Genomic DNA, 20,892 nt, shown 5'->3' with positions numbered 1-20,892 from the left:
AGTCCCATCTCTAGCCCCGTCTCTCAGGGACTGAGTCTGCATCTCAAGTGCATGAAATTAATTGAACTTATTCATTTGATAAAATTTTGAACTTTCACATTAAAAACCATTATTTCCCAGTAAAAATTTTAGTTAAATAAGAAGACTTTATTCATTTTTATAATTTTGATAATTTGGAATGTGAGGGCTATATTTTTTAACCAACAGGAATCCAAAAATAGCTACTTGTGTTGTAAACAGCAGATATTCATGGGTGTTTGTCACGAGGATGGCTGCAGTTACGTCCCTGGGGCACAGTGGGAAGTGTTGGAAAATTCCTTGGGCTCAAAGAGAAGCACAGGCGACCTTGAGAGAAGAAGAAGAAACATGCTTCTCCCCTGTGTTCTCTACACACTGCAGGGTGCTACCATCCACACAGCTACCAAAGCCAGGCAGCCAGAAACCAGAAGATCTGCTGATTTTTCTCTGTTCGGACCACCCATGTTGTCCCATTGGGGTGGGTTGATTCTACCATCAAATACTGCTCCAGGTCAACCCTCTTTTCTATCACGGCCCCCCGCTACTCTACATCAGCTGTTTCTTCCTGCCCTTAAGACAAGGGCAGTAAACATTCTTGAGCGTTGTCTATGTATCAAGCAGTGTGCTTGGTGCAGGGCGTACAAATAGGACATGGCTTTAGGTCTTCAAAGATTTATCCTAGAGGGAGAGACAAGCAGTTGAGAATGCTACTCAAGTACTTAATACGTGCCAGGCTCTGTGTTAGGTGTGGGGGCAGGGGGCAGACGGGGGACAAATAAGACATTTCTCTCCTCTTTTTGTTGTAACAACAAACTCTCCTCCCCAAAGCAAGCAAACACACAAACCTACAAACACCAAGGAAGGGCGAGGATGTATCTGAACCTCAAAAATACAACTATCCCTAAGATGATTTTCCACCTCCTGACTCTGTGTGTTGGCTTTATTTCCTCCTCATGGCAGCGAAATTCTCTAGAGTTTCATCCTTACACCTCCCTCCACCAGAAATCATCTTTCTGTGACCCAGTTTGGATCCTGGAGTAGGAGTCCAGGTGGTCCAGCTTGCCTTGTGTGCCCACCCCGGACAAGTGAACTGTGACCCAGGGCAGAGACGTGGGGGCATGGGGGTCCTGGGCAGCCTGGAGGGGCTCCTGGCAGAAGAGGAGACAACAGGGAGGACACAGACACCCACCATGCTGCGGAATCGAGGGGCTAGAATGCCGTATGGGGGGGGTACAGTAAGAGAGATATTAAGGATGCCAGGGTAGAGGGTCTGAACCCAGGCAGCAGCTGTAATGGTGGCCGATTCCAAAGGCTTAGGGGATGAGGTCACTTGGACATGCTGAGCAGTTGTTTCCACAGGACATCTACGTGAAGATCTGGAAAGGTTTGGGCTGAAGCTGAGGAACTGGAGTTATCACAGCCGTCATCGTCAGTTAACAGCTGACTCCACGGGGGTGGATGTAATTGCCAAGAGAACAGGGAAAGTGAAGTAAGTCAGAAAGAGAAAGACAAATACCGCATGTTAACGCATATATATGGAATCTAAGAAAAAAAAATGTCATGAAGAACCTAGGGGTAAGATAGGAATAAAGACACAGACCTACTAGAGAATGGACTTGAGGACACGGGGAGGGGGAAGGGTAAGCTGTGACAAAGCGAGAGAGAGGCATGGACATATATACACTACCAGACGTAAGGTAGAGAGCTAGTGGGAAGCAGCCGCATAGCACAGGGAGATCAGCTTGGGGCTTTGTGACCGCCTGGAGGGGTGGGATAGGGAGGGTGGGACGGAGGGAGACACAAGAGGGGAGAGATATGGGAATATATGTATATGTATAACTGATTCACTTTGGTATAAAGCAGAAACTAACACACCATTGTAAAGCAATTATACTCCAATAAAGATGTAAAAAATATAAAAAGCAAAAACTATAAGAATACAAGTAAAAAAAAGAGAGAACAGGGAAAGCAGTAAAGGGCTATCACCAGTCAGCCTAGTGTTGGGAGAGTCCAGATCTAATTTCTGTACGAAACCCAGAAAAACTGCTTCCTCGTTATTGCTTCTCGCAGAAAGCAGAACTTTGACATTTTAGTGGCTAATGAGCATTCCCAGATTTCTCCTTCAATCCCTTTATTCAATAAGATAGGTATTCAATTGAAATGATATGCATTTTAGGAGGCTCCGTAAAGTTATTTTTATTTTGGATGAAAAAAATTTTTTTCAGCCTTAAGCCAGAGCACTGAATCTAGGCTTAAAACAATAAATTCCATGACCCGCTGGAGCCCAGGAATTGGGGGGCAGGGGCCTGGGAGTGATGCCATCATTCACAGTGGGGCACAGGATAAATGTAGGTCGAGCCAGGACCCTCTCCAGAGCCCCAGTGAAGGGCTGTAGAGTAGCTAATCTAAGGGAGGTTTAAGCAGGTGGTGGTATAGGAGCGTAGGAGGGACAGGGTGTGTTGGTGACACTTCTTTTGTGCTCCCCCAAGGCTGTGTGACAGTTTAGAATTGGAAAAAAGCTGAAGTGACCGATACTAATCACTACTGTACAAAGGCCGTATTCCCAAGGGCCTCTCCAGGTAATCAACATCTTGTCCCCTGGGGACTAGGGAGCCTTGTGGGTTATACCAGGAAATCTACTGGGCTTCAGTAAAAGGGGAATGATTAAGTTTCAGAGGTTACATCCCAAAGGGCAAACCTTGGCTCTCTCATATGTATGCCCTTCTCAGAAGACCCAGGATTGAACAGGAGAAGCCTCAGGTCAAGGGACAAATTCCCAGTCATCGTACCCACAACCTTGTCTGTGGTCCCCTGGAAGCGGCGTGTAGAATCGCCCGCCAATGCCGTCTCCTAGTCAAGAACTCCCGCCGGGCCAGGTGTGGCCAGCAGTACTTGGTGGTCAATCTTCTCAGCATCCACCTGGATGTAAAATTCTTGTTTTCCAGACGGACGGGCTGCAGGCTGTCACTGTAAAGAGATGTGACAACTTGTTGCAGTCAAGGCGGGCATGTTAAACTACCTGAAGTGACAGGATGATAGCACTCCAATGCCGAGCAGACCCTGGGCCCATAATACAGCACCGTGGGGTGTCTCCCTCTGAGACCACGAGCCCCGCCCCTCCCCTTGCTGGGTCTAAAGCTTCTGAAAAGACCAGAGTGAAGCTCTGGCATCTGGATCCTTTGAACTGTCCTAGGGTCTTCCTAGATATGTGGTGATGGAAATGGAAAAATTGAGGGGGGACCATACCTGCCTTCCATTGGGGCTTTAAGTCCATTTCCGAAGGGAGACACAATGCCTCTGGGGAACGTTCTCACCTTCCCTTCACTCCCCACATTTCGATGGGCAGAAGGTGAAAGGAGGCCATGTTGAGCCAGAAGAGGAGCTATTTGTCCAAGACAGAGGAGTCCAGGTGCTGCCGCGTCAAGGGCGGCAGGCAGGGAGGGTCAGAGCCCGGCTCCGCTACTTCCAAGCAGGAGCAGAGGCCCTGGCACCCACCAGCTGTCGAGATTCACCAGCACATCAGTCACCTGGGAGACCAAGAGGCACGGTCCATAGGGGAGGACAGTGTCAGCACAAGTTACACCTGGGGACCGGAGGGGCCCCTCATCCTCTTCTCCTCAGCCGTTGTTCTATGCCAAGGGGAGGGGCTGGAGTTGGAGGAAACACTGGTGGGGCCGTGCTGTGACTCCATCACTCAACAAACAGCGATGGAGCGACCTCTACGTGCCACAAAATGTGCCAGGCAGTGGAATAGCCTGGTGGCCACCCCCATGGAGTCCCCATGTCGGGGGGAATACTTGCTTCCCAAACAAAATAAACAAGTGCGTTAAATAATGACAAGTCGTGGTAGGCTGTGAAGGAAATAAATAGGTCACAGAGTGGAGAAGGGGGTGGGGTAGTCTTCTTAGACATCTTTGAAGGGTTGTGAAGGAGAGAGAAGGAGAAGGCACTCGCCGTGCAAGTGAGAGGTGGGCGGGAGTCGGGAAGGGAGGGTGCAGCAGGTGCAAAGGCCCTGAGTGAGCAGGAAGAAATGGCTGATGAGAGCAAAGGGGGGGTGACTTAGGATGAAGCTGAATAGACAGGGGCCGATCCTGCAGGACCTACGGAGTCAGGGGAAGAAGTTTGGATTTTATTATAAGGGCAATGCGGTGCCACTGAAGGGTGTCCGGCTGGAGAGAAACTTGGTCGTTCCCTTTTGCTTCCGTATGGTGAATGAAATGGAAAGTAAGGCAAAACTAGGGAGGCTATAGGGCTGGTATAAAAGTGACCTCATGTTTATAGCTCAGTGACTTAAGACTGCTCACTAAGTCAGCTACACCTGGAAGCTTTCTCTGGTTCCCTGTCGCTGTGTGTTTTACTCTCTGCACTGGTGTTTCTCAACCCTGGTTGATTGGAATTACCTTATGCAGTTTTGCAATGTTTACCGACTTTTCCTACCCTTTACCAGTTAAGTCAGAATCACAACCACAGACAAAGCTGACAGATAAATGACAAACTGGAATTTAAAAAAACTGTAACTTACGTTAAGACAAAGGTTTAATTTCGTGAATTAGAAAAGTGCATTCTCTTTAGAATCAATAAGAATTTTTTTAACTAATAGATTAAAGCTAGGAGAAGATCATGAAGAAGAAATAGACGTGGCCAGTAAGCTTCAAAAGATGCTCCACTTCTCTAGTAATTAGGGAAATGCAAAACAAAATCATAACGAGATGCAATTCTTCACCCACAAAATGGATTTCAAAAACAGAAAACGACTAATAAGGCTCAGGATTAGTGAGGAGATATAGAAACAGGTGTGCTCAGAACCCGTGGAAGTATAAACTGGCTCGGTATGTTTAAGGAGTTGGCAATATTTATTTAACTATAAAGAGTATATGCCGCCGATCCAGTAAATCCAGTAATTCCACTTCGAAGTTTCTCTTCTGGAGAAATAACGTGCATGTGCACTTAAAGGTGTGTGTACGAGTATGGCACTGATAGTGTGGGGGGTTTCTTAAGGGAAACTGACATCTCCATTAAGCGTGAAATAGCTAAGTAAATCATGGAATACTATTCTGCTCAGTTGTTTGAAAAAGGAGATGTTGGTCTAAATACACTGGCAAAGAAATACGTCTCGTCTATTCTTCAGTGAAACAAGCGAGGTTTAGACTCTCGTGTACAGTGGGACCCATTTATGTAATCCTGGAATATTTGTGTGTGTGTTCTATTATTTTGTGCATTGTTCGCAGTTTACTCCCTTCCTCAAGGTGCTTAGACGGTTGGGAATTTCTCGCTGTAGTGATTTTTGCAGGTAGAAAACAGAGGTCCTTAGAAGTCAACACATTCAGTGAAGAGATTATACGAGGGTGCGGTTTGAAGGTAAGAAAAGAGAGAGAGAGAGAAAATGCCTCCTCAGAGGCAAGAACAAGACAGAGATATCCCTCCAACCAAAAAGCAGCAGGAGGTAGGGGTTTAGGCCCAGAGGGAAACTTGATATTGCCCGCAGGATGGCAAACCTCAGTGAGGGTAGAGCCTGATGTGCCCTGTGGGGCTGGACCCAGGGAACCGGTATCTGTTTGTCAAAGACGCCAGTGTCCCAGCCTCCAGCGAGGCACAGAATCCGCAGAGGCACCGGACCTCAAGGGACCCTGTGGGCTCACACAGCAGCTGGTAACTCCTCGGCTGGCACAGGACCCTGGGATCTTTGTGCCACTCTGGAGTGGGAAAGCCCCGGGGATGGAGGATGGGGGCTGGGATTCAGATTTAACTTGATTAAAATACTAATAAAGGAATCTAGCATTTCATAGGACATCTGATTTGGAAGACTGAAGTCTACGTGTTTCCAAATACCTAGAAGAAAGACCAGAGAGGTGTATTTACACAGTGGTCATCCCCGGGGAGAGGAGGGAAATTGCTGGAAAAGGAAGGCAGGGACTTTCAGTTTCACGCTCACGCCTCTCTGTTGTTAGGATTTTTGACATTGAGCATCTATCACGTTTGCTATGTTTTACAACGAAGGAGCTTTCCAGTTCTGCGTGATCCCAAGTCCCTCCCACCTCACCACGAGCACGCTGCCTCGTCCCGCAGACCCTCCGGCCCCACCCCGCCTCGGGTCCCCGGATGCCTGCCCCAGCCCTGACTCCTGACCATCTCAGCCCTTCACTGATGACCCACCGCTCTGCAGCCACCACCCACGCTGACCCGGCCGCCCGGCCCAGGGCTCTGGTCCGCTTTCCTCGCCTGCTTTCTGTCCCTGCTGATGCCGAGACAACGTGAACTGTAGCTGCTGCCACCCGACAGCCTTCAGCCTCCAGGAGGCAGCATCCAGTCTCTGCGGTACAGGAAGTTCCCGGACTTGTTTTCACAACGTTTCTCCCCGGTCTAGTCAAATCAGCTCCTTTCTTTCGCTTGGAAAAAAACAACATCTGCACGGGTTTTTCTGGAGAGCAATGGTGGAGAAATAGAGGCTCTGGCGCTTTATATCAGGTCCCCTCTGCCAGAAGTCGTGGCCCTTTGGGGATCTTAGAGTAACTTAAGGAAGGTGATGACGCGTCTGGCTCCAGAATCAGAGGGGATTGTATGATGCCACTTGTCAGGGTGGACATCACTGCACCTGGGGTTTGGATGCCGGAAGAGGCGCTCTGAAGTAGGCCCTGCGTGAAGGAGGAAGCCCGCTTCTCCCAAATGCCACACCTTATGTCCTGCCAAAGGGCAGCTCACTTTGAGCACCGTCACCACCTGCATTGCCGGGCAGCCTGGCGAGAACTCTAGGTGGAGAGAAGGGAGGGCTTGGTGCAATGCTGGGAACTTTGCCTTTTGCTTGAACGTGTTTGTTTTGGGGGGTTCCCTTCTAGCTTCTCCCGGTGAACCCTTTTTACCGGGGATATTCAGCCCAACCTCTTAGCATTTGAGTTCCTCTTGCAGGAAATCTCCAGGATTACACAGATCCCACATCACCAACCAAGGAAAGGGCCAACATCCTTCACGGAGGGAGTGTCTGGGACGTAATCACGGTGGGGGAGGGAACCCCAGGGGGTTGTAGCACACTTCGGTCTGGAAAGCTGAAGCCAGACCCGTGCTGCCCCTTTCAGAGGGGGCCGCCCTCGAGAGCATCAGGTGGATTTAAATCTGTCTCTGCCTCTTAGAAGATGTAACGTCCAGGCAGTTCCTTCTCTCTCATAACCTTCCTGAGCTAGGTCGCGGGTGTGCTTCCTGTATCTGAGGATTAATGAAGAGCAAAGAGGCTGCAGGTGCAGGGCAGGTGCTGTGCATGTGCCACTCCCCTTCTCCAGCATCTGGGAAAGCGTTCCTCACCATGTCGACTGGTCTTCCCGATGTACAGCCTAGAGACATACAGAACACTGACAGAGACGCTCCAAAGGAAGCAGGGACTCTTCCCTCACACTTTATGGGACAGGATTAAATAAACATGAGTGCGTTCAATCCTCAGCCACTGCTGCACGGGACCAAGGTGTCCTCGACCTGTCACAGGGAGACCCCCTATCTGTTGCTCATGGGCCATGTTTTCCCACTGTGTGTCTTTACAGAATTTCTACTTCTTTGATTATAGTATTTAAACAAGAAAGCATCAATTGCTTCCTCTGAATTCCTGATTAACTAGAAAGATCTCTTCATTCATCTCTTTTTTTGTTTTATTGTGGTAAATATATACGACAACATTTTCCAATTTAACTCTTTTTGTGTGCAGTTCGGTGGCATGAAGTACATTTACATTGTTGTGCAGCCGTCGCCACCATCCATCTCCGGAACTTTCTCATCTTCCCAAACTGTAACTACACACCAACAACTCCCATTTCCCTGCCAGCCCCTGGCAACCACCATTCTACCTTCTGTTTCTATGCATTTGACTCTTCCAGGTACCTCATATCAGTGGACTCCTACAGTGTGTGTCCTTTTCTGTCTGGCTTATTTCACTCCAGGTCTATCCATGTTGGAGCACGTGTCAGAATTTTCCCAGCCACTTTTTCAAGGAGAACTGGTTCTCTGTGTAGTTGTCCACGCAGCTCCCCAGAATTAGCTCTGTTCCCTTCTACGGTGAGGGAAAAGGCGTGGAGAAGGATGACTCATCCACACAGGCCTGCACATCTGTTTCCTGCAGGGCTACTTTTTTCCCAGTTATAGATGGGTTACCTTGGCAACCAATCACTCCTCTAATTTTTTGAAGGTTGCGAACAGATGACCAAGTTACAAGAGCAAAAGGTCTTGAAGACTGAGTTTACGTATCTGGAAGAGAACATTGTCATACTTTTTTTAAAGTGCAAGGTGATTGTGACATTGAGACCTCATATGTGGTCCAAGAACCATGTCTTGAGCCCAGGCACGTTGCTAAGTCCTGGGATACATGGTAAGCAGAATGGGACGTAACATCCATGGAGCCCAGTCTGCAAGGGGAGAGACATTAATCCAGTCATTACAAACACAGGTGAACTCTTGGAAGGAAAAGATCATAATTTTATGACAGCATAGACCAAAGGCACCTGACCTAGACTGGGGCACGGGAAAGGTTCCCCCAAGGAATTATTAATACATCAATCGGGATCTGAATGATTAGTGGGAGTCGAGCCTCCGCTGGAAGGGGAGGGGCGGCCTGAGGTGGCCGAGGAAGTGAGCTGCATGGAGCCTGGACACGACACTCACATCTTGCTAAGAACTCCAAGTCTTCCAGGAACAAAGGACACAGTGCTTTGTCCTCTACAGGTGGAGGCCGAGGTAAGGATGACAGTTGGCTGGAAAATATATTTTTGGGGTTTAGTCTGTCCTGCCCCCGATTCAGTATGTTCTAGAGGAGGGAGTCTGGGCTGCTTTCAGCCACGGCAGTGATCTGGAGGCACCGGACTAGGCCAGAACCTGGATCAGGGTGGTCATGTCCCCTGATGGCCTGGGGGCCCCTGGGGACATGGAGGAGAGGGCCCAGCTCTAGGGCAGAGGGGAACCAACTAGTAAGAACATGGTCTGGGCCTTAACCATTCGCTGGTGGTTAGGGCTGGGCTCCATTTCAGGGGGGGAGGTGAGACTTCAGTGTAACTAGAAAATCAAAGTAGAAGCTGTCTGCCTGACAGATTGGGTGGACATCGTGGGGACACAGTGCCCCGGCCTCACACTATTATACTCGGGAGTGAGATGAGGCTCCACCACAGAAGTACCCACGGTCACTCTGACTGCTTGGCCAAGAGCGACCCTGGGCCTGGAAGGTGCCCATCTTGGATTTTTCAGGACTCAGAGATCAGCTAGAAGGAGTGCAAGTTTGATAAAAGGGAGTGGAGGGCAACGTATTTCACAGCCTGGGGCTGTTTGGAGGAAGATCGTCTGGGTTTGTGCGAGAACAACATTGTGGTCAGGGGTCCCTAAGGCCACCCTCAAGTGAAACAGAAGGACCACCCTCGGATAGAAAGTTTGCCAGTGATTCACTAGAAAGATGTAGAGAACTCAGAAAAGCTGTTATACTCACAGTTACAGTTTATTATAGTGAAGGGATGCAGATGACAACCAGCAAAGGGAAAAGGAGTGAGGGGATGGAATCCAGGAGAAACCAGGCTCAAGGTCCAGGTGTCCTCTCCCCATGAAGTTGTGTAGATACCACTTACTTTTCCCAGCAAAGATGTGTGACAACACGTGTGGGTCACTGGCAACTAGGGAAGCTCCCCCAGCCTTGGGGTACAGGGTTCTTATTGGGGTTTTCTCACATAAGCATGGAACGCCCACAGGGCTGAACTTCATTCTCAGTCTCCAGCTACTTCAGGGCTCAAACAGCTATGGCATGGCCCAAGGACCCCGCCAGAAATCACACTGTTAGCATAAACTATATGGCAGGGCCCAAAGCTTCAGGTACACAGAAACGGTCTTATCAGGCAGCCTATTCCAAGGAATTGAAGCTCATCTCCCAGGAGCCGGTCAGGAGCTAGTTTCTTTGGAAGGTGCAGGGTTTGAACAGCCCCAGAGCTGCTAAGTTAACCCTGTGCTGCACAAGCATAAATGGTCAGTATCAAAAAATTGAAGAGGAATGTCCATCGCAAAGGGAGGAAATATGTCCTGGATAATTATCATTAATTCCAAAATTTTGCTTTGTCTCACCCTTGAATACGGGCTCCTTCCGGCCTCCAAAATGCCAATCACAGCTGCCACGTGACCTCTGCCAAGTCCACTCACCCTCACAACCTCATCTGGCCTGGAATTGGGCTGAGTTGAGGAGGGGCAGGGAGGCATCAAATCAGCTATGATCACACGTTTGATCCCCTACTTTGAAGTCACTATGAAACTAGGCTGACTCTGTAATGATGCACATGGAAATCTGTGGGTTGCTTTCAGGGTTCATCCCAGCATTTGCTGTACACAACACACAGATGGTGTGTGCAAGATATTTTATCCCCCGCTTTGTAATCACTGTCTCACCTCCTCTCCCAGCATACACTCCACTCTCCCCCACCACCAAATCCTGCTTATTTTAGCATTGAGAAAGATTTCTTTATTAAGTTACGGGCCTCACATCTTACCAAACTGCTTCTACTTGCAACTTCTTTAAGGCAGCTAACCTTAAGAGACCAGTTATTTTCCAAAATTTGGTTAATTTTCCAGTTATTAACCAAAGAGACCAGTTATTTTCCCTGCGAATGTTTTAAATATATTTGAACAAAACAAAATGAGTTTTAAATAGAATAAAAAGTAATTTTCACCAACTCTACTTTACTCTTCCTTTCAACAAAATTTTCCACCATGTACCTCATTATTATAGGAAGCCACTTTGCAGTGAGATAATTTTTTGTAACAAAAATGCCTATGACTTTGCCACTTACTTTATCCTTTCTCTTAGGTAAAGCTTTCTAGAAATGCAACACCATAATTCACGTGCGCCACTGCAGTTATAGGAGTTTCTGGGTGAAGGCCTTTGGATATCTATGAAATCATTTTACCTTTTGAGCCTAAAAGTGAGGCGAGAGGTTAACACTAAGCGGCAGTGACACTTAGCTGGTGCGCACCGGCACGGCATGCCGGTCCGTGTCTGTGTGCTTGGTTACTACTCGCGCCTGCTGATGGTTAACTACTTTGAATGTCACGCTGAGCTCCACGTGGGAAGTGTGAGTTTGGGAGGCCCTGAGTCATACCCTATTCAAGTGAAGCGCATTATAAATGGATAACAAGATTTTCTTAACCGAAAGTTAGCAGAACGAAAGGCTTCACTCTGGGTACCATCAGCAGATTCCAGGAGAGTAACAACTCCAGGGAGCTTCATAAAATTAATCTTAGTATTTATGATGGCTTACTTATTTCAGAGTTTTATTTTAGAAACTTTGTTCATCGCTCACAAAAATGTGCATATCCACAGCCTATATTGTGTTGATGAGGATGAAACTCTTCTCCAAGGCACATTGCTAATCGGGGCTTTAAGTTGTTAAGGAGAAAAGGCCATGGCTATCTCTCCATCTGTCAAGTGAATAATTTCCTATAGGAGCATTTCTCTGCAGGATAGGTAGACGGAAAAGAAAATTCACACTCAAAAGTGTTTGGAATACAGACCCTGGTGCCACTGCCAGCTTCCACGTGCCCATGCCCTGGACCTCTGCAGCCACTTTGCACGTCTGTGCCCTAAGTCCCAAGACCAAGAGGGGTGGCCTTGGCTGCGACTACCCCTCGTAGAAGAAAAGGGGAGCAGAAGGATGCCAGCAGCCTTCACCACCACTGCAGACACTCCCAGCCGTGGCCGCTGAGGACCCCTGCAGCCTTCACCAATGTGGCTCAGCTGACGGAGCTCCCCAAAGTCTATGCTACTGCACTCCCCTGGAGCCAGAGCCACCACAGCACCTCCTTTAGCTGGAGCTGCTGCACCCCACCCAGCTGGTGCCCTCACACCCACCCATGGGTGAAGGTCTTTCCCCCATGGAAGCCCGACCATAGAGTCTGGAAGACATAACCACTGCAGAGAGCAATGCAAGGCTACAGTAAGATGAAAAATCAAAGGAACACGACACCACCGAAAGAACACAATAATTTTCCAGTAACCAACCACAGAGAAGTGGAGATCTATAAATTGCCTGACAAAGAATTCAAAGTAATTGTTTTAAAGAAGCTTCAGCAAGCTACAAGAGAACCCAGACACTCAGAAAAGTCAGGAAAACAGAACATGAGCAAAATGGGAAGTTGAAGAAAGAAATAGTAATCATGAAAAAAAGAACTGGGGGCTTCCCTGGTGGTGCAGTGGTTGAGGGTCCACCTGCGGATGCAGGGGATGTGGGTTCGTGCCCCGGTCCGGGAAGATCTCACATGCCGCGGAGTGGCTGGGCCCGTGAGCCATGGCCGCTGAGCCTGCGCGTCCGGAGCCTGTGCTCCGCAACGGGAGAGGCCACAGCGGTGAGAGGCCCGCGTACCGCAAAAAAAAAAAAAAAAAAGAACTGAACAGAAATTCTGGAGCTAAAGAATTCAGCGAATGAAATGGAAAATGCAATAGAGGGCATCTGCAGCAGTCTCAGTCAGGCAGAAGAAACGGTCTGCGAATTCAAAGAGAAACCATGGAAATTATCCAGTCAGGGGAGAAAATAAACAAACAAGAAGAGTGAGAAGAGTAAACACAGCCCATGAGACTTATTGGTACAAAAGAACCAACTGATGCATTTGGGAGTCCCAGAAGGAGGAGGGAGAGAGAAAGGGGGCAAGCTTGTTTAAAGAAATAATAGCTAAAACTTTCCAAATCTTGGGAGGGAAATGGACATCCAGATTCGTGATGCGGAAAACGTCCCAAACGGCATCAGTCCAAAGGAGACTACACCAAGACACATTATAATCAAATTGTCAAAAGTCAAGGGTGGAGAGAGAAATTTGAAAGCAATATGAGAAAGGTGACTTGCCACAGATAAGGGAACCACCAGAAGACTATCAGCAGATTTCTCAGCCGAAACCTTGCAGGACAGGAGAGAGTAAGGTGATATAGTCAAGGTACTGAAAGAAAAAAACTGCCCAACAAGAATACTATACGTGGCAAAATTATCCTTCAAAAATGAAGAAGAGATAACGAAACGACAACAGTTAGTCTTCATCTATCAGCAATTACTTTATATGTAAGTCAATTAAACTCCCCAATCAAAAGTGGCTGAACAGATTAAAGCAGATTAAAAATAAAAACAAACAAACAAGCAGAAAAACCCAAGATCCAGTGATATGCTGTTTACTATAGACTCGCTTTAAATTTAAAGACACTCATAGGCTGAAAGACACTCATAGGCTAAATATATAAAACAAATATAGATAGATCCAAAGGCAGAAACTGACAGCAATACAATAATAACAAGGGACTTCGATACTCTATTTACAATACTGGATAGAACACCCAGATAGAAGATCAGTAAAGAAACAGCCAACTTGAACAACACTATAAACCAAATGGCCCTAACAGACATATACAGAACTTTCCAAAGAACAGCAGAAGAACACACATTCTTCTCAAGCACACATGAAACATTCTCCAGGACAGATCACACGCTAGGTCACAAAACAAATCCTGACAAATTTAGGAAGCTCTGTATCATTCAAAGTACGTTTTCTGACCACAACAGAATGAAACTAGAAATCAATAACAGCAAGAACAGGAGAAAATTCACAAATAGGGGAACTAAACAACACACTCTTGAACAATTGCTGAGTCAAAGAGGAAATCAAAAGGGAATTTTAAAAGTATCTCAAAACAAATGAAAGGGAAAAAACATGTCCCCAGAAGTATGAGATGCAATAAAAACGTTCTCACCACACGCGCACACACACGCAAAATCACCACAATCAAGATAAATAAACACTCCTAAGTTTTCTAGTGCTTCTTTGTAATCTCTCCCCCACTCCCCTCTCTGGTCTTCCTCCCCATCCCCAGGCAACTACGGGTCTGCTTTGTATCACTATAGTTCAGTTTGCGTTTCATATAATCTTATATAAATGAAATAATACGATATGTAATGTTTATGGCTTCTTGGGAAATCACATCTTCATTATCTCTTTATTCCTAGGGCTAAGCACAGACACCCAATCAGTGAGTCAACGAATATTTTAAAGTGCCTACTATGTGCTAGGTTTGGGCCACACTATTCTAGGAACATAACACGTGTTCAAAAAATGCTTGATGAATGATTCTGCGAATTCAGATAGCATAGACTCTTTTTTTTCACGGAGATACATTCATATACCATAAAATTAATCTTTTTAAAGTGTACAGGTCAACAGGCTTTAGTGTGTTTACAGAGTTGTGCAACCATCACCACAATCTAATTCGAGAACCTTTCCCTCACCCCATACTCATTTGTAGTCATTCCCCATCTCTCCCATTCCCCAGCCCCTGGCAACTACTAATCTACTTTCTCTATACATAGATGTGCTTATTCTGGACATCTCTTATAAATGGTGTTATTACACTATGTAGTCCTTTGCGCCTGGCTCCTTTTGCTCAGCATAATGTTTGCAAGATTCATTCATGTTGCAGCGTATGTCAGGGTTTCCTTCCTTTTTGTGGCTGACTAATATACCACTTCGTTTATCTATGGAACAGCTGACAGACATTTGGGTCATTTCCACTTTGGGGCAATTATGAATCAGGATCTCATGAACATTCAAGAATATGTTTTTGTGTGAACATATGTTTTCAATTCTTGGGTATATACCTAGGAGTGGAATTCCTGGGCCGTATGTTAACTCTGTGTTTAATTTTTTGAGGAAATTCCAGACCATTTCCCAAAGTGGCTGCATCAGTTTACATTCCTAGCAGCAATGTTTGAGGGTTCTAATTTCTCCACAACCTTGTCAACACTTGTTATTGTCTGTGTTTTTTATTCCAGCCATCCTAGTGGGTGTGAGGAGGTATCTCATTGTGGTTTTTATCTGCATCTCCCTAATGACTAAAGATGTTGAGCATCTTTTCACTTGCTTATTGGCAGCACAGACTCCTATTAATTCATTAATTTATTCATATATTTGAGCCCCAGCTTTGTCAGTTCTGTGTGATCTTCAAAAAGTTACTTAGCTTCTCCGGACTTGGTTGTCTCATCTATGAAGTGGGAATAATAATCTCTGTCTGATGGGATTGTTGAGAGGACCAGAATTAATATGTGTAAATCTCTTGGCACAAAGTAAGAACTCCATGAAAACAGAACAGATGTGAATCAATATGATGAGTAAGTCAGATGACATTTGAGTATTTGACTAGGTAGAGATGGCAAGAAAGGAGATTCCAACCAGAAAAATGAGTGTGAGCAAAGGGAAAAAGCCAATGGGACGTGTGCGAGGAATTTAAGCAATGCATACACCTGACTAGGGCAGCAGAGGTCTCGTTCAGGAGGAGAAACGGCAGAGAAAGAAGTAGAAGGATGGATGGGTCCAGACTCTGAGGGCGACAGGGTCAGGGCGAGGAGGGTGCCTCGTTTGCTCCCATGACGTGCTGTGCCGCGGTTGTCTGGGCACGCTGGGTGAAAGTCAATATTGCCGCGTGCTCGGGACCACAGAGACCTTGTCAGCGTCGTCCTCGCTTGGATAGCCCTGCATAGTCTTACCCTCGGTGTCTCACGCTGTCTCATCTAGGGCAGCACTTCGTAAGGTGGGCTTAGCTGACTCCTCTGAGATGACAGAGCTTCCTCCGGGGCCATGGACAGGGGGTCCTCACGGGTAGTCCTCCAGGTCCGAGGATGTCTGCAGGAGGCTACTCTGACCCACCTGGTTGGAGACCAGTGAGGAACAGCAACTTTAGAATTTGACCAAAGGTACCCCTTGGGTCAATCTGCTGGCCGGCCCTGGCTGGACATGGATTGGGCAGATACAGTCAGGCCCCTTCTGTATCCTTTGTCTGTTTCCCTCCTAACAGGGACCTGACCAGACAAACCCTGCGGGAAGACCTGGTGTCACACCTCAGTATGGGTCTAAGCCAGAGAGCTGTTATTTCTCTAGGGGTACCTTCACCCCAAACAACCCTTCCCATTACAACTAGTTAGAGAACTCACAGGCCTCGCAGCTTTCCCAGGCCCTGTGAAGATGGATCCAGGAAGACGTCGACCATAAACAGGGCCAGAGACGGGTTTCTCTTCTCCATGCGTGTTTACAAACAGCCTACAGCACAAGCACCAATTACTGGCGTGGGTCCGTGTGGACGAGGGGGTCAGGTTAGGGGGCAGAGGCAGCAGGTCCCCCCATGACCTCTAACTGTCACCATGGGTGCTCCCCAAGCTTCCTTTCAGAAACCACCCAGGACCCACTACTCTCACGTCACAGCAGCAAAGGGCCAGTGCGTGCCCGAGCTTGTCCCTGTGCCCGCTTACATTTTTCTGGTTTTAAAACCTGGAGTCCAGACCTGGAATCATACGTGTGGCTGCTCTGTTGAAGGGGCTTCCACGGAGTCCACGTCTTCAGAAAATCAAACGTCTTTTTCCACACGGGTGGTAGAAAGTCCAGGACAGGAGATCTGTGGAAACGGAAGACAAAAATGCTCATCTGTCCTGGGCAATGCTGTTGGCAGTGCCAGCTCTATCACGTTTCCCCTGCGGGCCTGGGGGCACTGGGAGGCTGTGCCACAGCTCTGGCCCCCGGGGCCGGCTGTCCCCGGGCTCCCCCGAGAAGCAGGCGGGAGGTTGGCATGGACGTGATCGAACGGGACTGACTTCCCTGAGGGCTCGGCCCAACCTCGGGACACGACGTTCCTCTGTCTCCTGGGCTGCGGTCACCTTGGGTTGGAAGCAAGTTCTCCAAAACAAGTTGTTAGCTTCTCACATCATGCAAGAGAGCACGGTGAGTCCAGAACATGCATGTCCTGATGGTAACAGAAACAGGTGCTCACGCACAGGGGAGAAGCAGGGGCTGCGCAAGTGTTGACATTCCAAGTCAGGATCCCCGGTCATCGAGCCTCAGATAGTCCTGTGTTTGTCTTTGCCAGGAAGGGACTCACCCCTACGGCTCAGAACACTCAGAATCACAACCCCTGATGAAGCCACTGGGTGCATGAGGGCACCTTTCCAAGGCGGCCACCACGCACGCCCAGCCCGGAGGGAGAGAGCCGACGCACGTATCCACTGCACACCGACCCCTCGGGTCAGAGGCGCCGACAGCAGCTCCGGCAGCTGTCACACCCAGGCTGAGCATAGCTACAGCGCCGTCCCTCCACCTGGCGCTTTTCACTCAGGCAGAGAGGCATCAGAGTCCCAGGCTCCCGTTTGACGTTCCCCCGGGGGGCCCCCTTGGGTTTGGGGAGCTGGGCCTGGGACGCCCTCTCCTCTCCCCAGGCCCTGTTCACCCCCAGCTACAGTCAGGCTGCCCAGCGCACCTGGCCCTCTCCACGCTCATTCTGCTGCATTATTTATTCAAACAGGCGAGGCCTATTTATAGCTCCTCTGAAAGGCAGCAGCTGCTCAGTTCCAGGGAAACTGGAACACTGAGACATTCAAGAGTGTTTTCATTCATCTGTCCATGGACACTTAGGTTGCGTCCATGGCCTGGCTATTGTAAATAGAGCTGCAATGAACATCGTGGTCCATGACTCTTTTTGAATTATGGTTTTCTCAGGGTATATGCCCAGTAAAGAAGATGTGATACACGTACACAATGGAATATTAGCCATAAAAAGAAACGAAGTTGAATTATTTGTAGTGAGGTGGATGGACCTAGAGACTGTCATACAGGGTGAAGTAAGTCAGAAAGAGAAAGACAAATACTGTATGCTAACACATATATATGGAATCTAAAAAAAAAAAAAAGGTACTGATGAACCTATGGGCAGGACAGGAATAAAGACGTAGAGAATGGACTTGAAGACACGGGGAGGGGGATGGGTAAACTGGGACAAAGTGCGAGAGTGGCATGGACATATATACACTACCAAATGTAAAACAGATAGCTAGTGGGAAGCAGCTGCATAGCACAGGGAGATCAGCTCGGTGCTTTGTGACCACCTAGAGGGATAGGATAGGGAGGGTGGGAGGGAGGGAGACGCAAGAGGGAGGAGATATGGGAACATATGTATATGTATAACTGATTCACTTTGATGTAAAGCAGAAACTAACACACTATTGTAAAGCAATTATACCCCAATAAAGATGTAAAAGAAAAAAAACAAAAAGAGTGTTTTCAAAAGAAAAAAAACATCCTCTCACCTACTCAGGAGGTTGCTGTCCCGACGCATCTTCCAAAACTAAGCCTCCCTGGCTGCGCTCCCCAGCCCCTGCTGCTGAGAGTGAGAAAGCTCAGCCCTTCCCAACACCTCCCGCCACCCAGAACCTCGCCGTCACTCCCTGAACCCCGCTGGCACTCTCTGAACATGCGTCCACCCGCTTGAAATGGATGGGCAGAGAGAAACGACTACATAACAAATAGCAAATCAATGACAGTGATTCTGGACGCTCTGTAGCTCTGTTCTCCACAGCATCTCCAAAAACCATTTTATTTTGCTCATTTTTTTTTCAACCATCTTTATTACATGTGTGTGTTTTTTTTTTAACATCTTTATTGGGATATAATTGCTTTACAATGGTGTGTTAGTTTCTGCTTTATAAAAGAAAGAGTGGTGTGTTTTTTTTTTTGCGGTACGAGGGCCTCTCACCGTTGTGGCCTCTCCCGTTGCGGAGCACAGGCTCCGGACGCGCAGGCTCAGCGGCCATGGCTCACGGGCCCAGCCGCTCCGCGGCATGTGGGATCTTCCCAGACCGGGGCACGAACCCATGTCCCCTGCATCGGCAGGCGGACTCTCAACCACTGCGCCACCAGGGAAGCCCTACATGTGTTTTTAAACAGTCCTCCTTGGGCAGCACAAAGTGGCTATCAGATCCATTCCCTGAAATAACACTCTCCTCAACGGAGCAAGCAAGTAGCCAAACCCATTTTATTTTATTTATTTATTTTTTAAAATATTTATTTATTTGGCTGCACTGTGTCTCAGTTGTGGCATGCGGAATCTTTTGTTGCAACACGTGAGATCTAGTTTCCCGACCAGGGATGGAACCCGGTCCCCCTGCACTGGGAACGCGGAGTCTTAGCCACTAGACCACCAGGAAGTCCCCAAACCCATTTTAAATATCGCCTCTTTAATGTTTTAAGTCTCCTGCGAGGAAGTCCAGACACAGTGATTTGCCTGAAATCTCACATATTTGTCTGATGCTTAATGAGAATGCCGTGACTCCAGACAGGTTCTCAGGCAATCAGGGCATTTGGGAGCTGGGTGGCAGAAACCGTGTGCAGAGTTTGGAGACAGGGCAGCTGAGTGAGTCCAGATGGAGAACGTAGGACAGTAGAGCTGTCAGTAGACAGTGTGGGCTCGAGAGGCAGGCCATCCAAGACCTCGCCGCAGACTTCGGAGTTACTGGCATGTGATTTCAGGCAAGTTGCATACGTCTCGTAAGCCCAGGGGTCCTCACGACTTCATATCACATTGCTGTGTTACACGAGACAGTCCGGGTCCCGTGCCCGACACGTGGGAAGCCTGGATCACGTGTTCGTGGTTACTAGTAGTGCTGCAGATGGGGAAACCAAGGTACTGCGGACCCAAGAGACTTGTCCAAGGCCACACAGCCCCAGGACCAGAACCAGGACTCCCGATTCCCAATCCAGGCTTTACTTTTTACAATTGATTGATTGTGGTACCAGGCTGGTAAGAGGGCTAAACAAGGCAGGTGGCCCAAAGTCCCAGACAACTGTGAGCACTCAGGAACTGACGATCAGAAGATACCCGAAAGGGCAAGAACCGTGGAGGGCCTTGGTGACTCAGGCAGTGTTTTGGGTCAGCTCAGGATCTCACATCTCTCCTGTTGTGAGTAAAGCCCGTCCCCAGCTGGCTAATCTGAGGCTTTCGGGGAGGTGGAAGGGGACATTCCTGACTGCAGGAAAAGGAAGGATGCAACTCCAGGCCCCGGGGCCCTGAGAAAAGTGGGCCATCGGGCCAGGCCTTGCCCTCAGAGAGCTAACCAGCTAGAGAGGCCAGGCAAGACAAAACATGAAACTGTGAAAGAACAACGCAAGGCAGACCCTAGTGCCAAGGGGTGTGAGCTCACTGCCCCGAGCAACCAGGGAGGGGAATCAATCTTCATTCACGGCTTCATAAAGACAGGAAGACTTAAGCTAGGCTTTTGTATCAGACAGGACCTAATAGTTGACGGCAGCTATCAGAACTTCAGCTCAAACCGGCTGGAGCACCAAAGGGGAATGGTTGTATTTTGGGGGATTTTTTTTTTTTTTTTTTGCTGTGGACCATTTTTAAAGTCTTTATTGAATTCGTTACAGTATTGCTTCTGTTTTAGCTTTTTGGCCACAAGGCATGTGAGATCTTAGCTCCCCAGCCAGGGATCAGACCTGCACCCCCTGCATTGGAAGGCAAAGTCTTAACCCCTGGAGCCCCAAGAACTCCCAGGGGTATGTTTTTAAAAGGATAGATAGGACCGTACAGACTTGCTCCATGCGTGGGCCAGGGATGCCCTGTGTGTTGGGCCCCAGGCTGTTCATTTCTTCACTGCAGGCTGCGACCTGTTAGCTCAAAGTCCATCGACACCAAACTCAAATTTTTATGCATCTGATTATTTAAAAACAGTCCAAAGGAGCACATTTTTAGCTATTTAGAGATGGCCTGCTTTGCATCCCCCGTGGAATCTCATCCCACATCGCTGGCCATTGGTCCGATAGAACCTATGGTTATAAGACAAACTGCTGAGGCCCTTCATGCTCGCTGAGCCAGAGACACCCTGTGGGGCTGCTGAGCGACGTCACCTAGATATGTGAGCCCCCTCTTCCAACCTGCTCTTTCCCTTCTGGGTGGTCCCATGCTTCCTGCCCCACACATCCCCGTCTGTCCGAGCACCACCCAATAAAGCTTGTGCGTTACTGCCTCTCCTAATCATACTTTTTTCCTTGATCAACCCCAAAGCCCTCAAGCCCCCTACAAGA

Source organism: Aethalodelphis obliquidens, unplaced genomic scaffold (assembly GCF_003676395.1).
Source record: "Aethalodelphis obliquidens isolate GAN/ISIS:26980383/991018 unplaced genomic scaffold, ASM367639v1 scaffold87, whole genome shotgun sequence".
Lineage (NCBI taxonomy): Eukaryota > Metazoa > Chordata > Mammalia > Artiodactyla > Delphinidae > Aethalodelphis > Aethalodelphis obliquidens.
The sequence above is the reverse complement of the archived record's forward strand: the minus strand, read 5'-3'. Positions refer to the sequence as shown.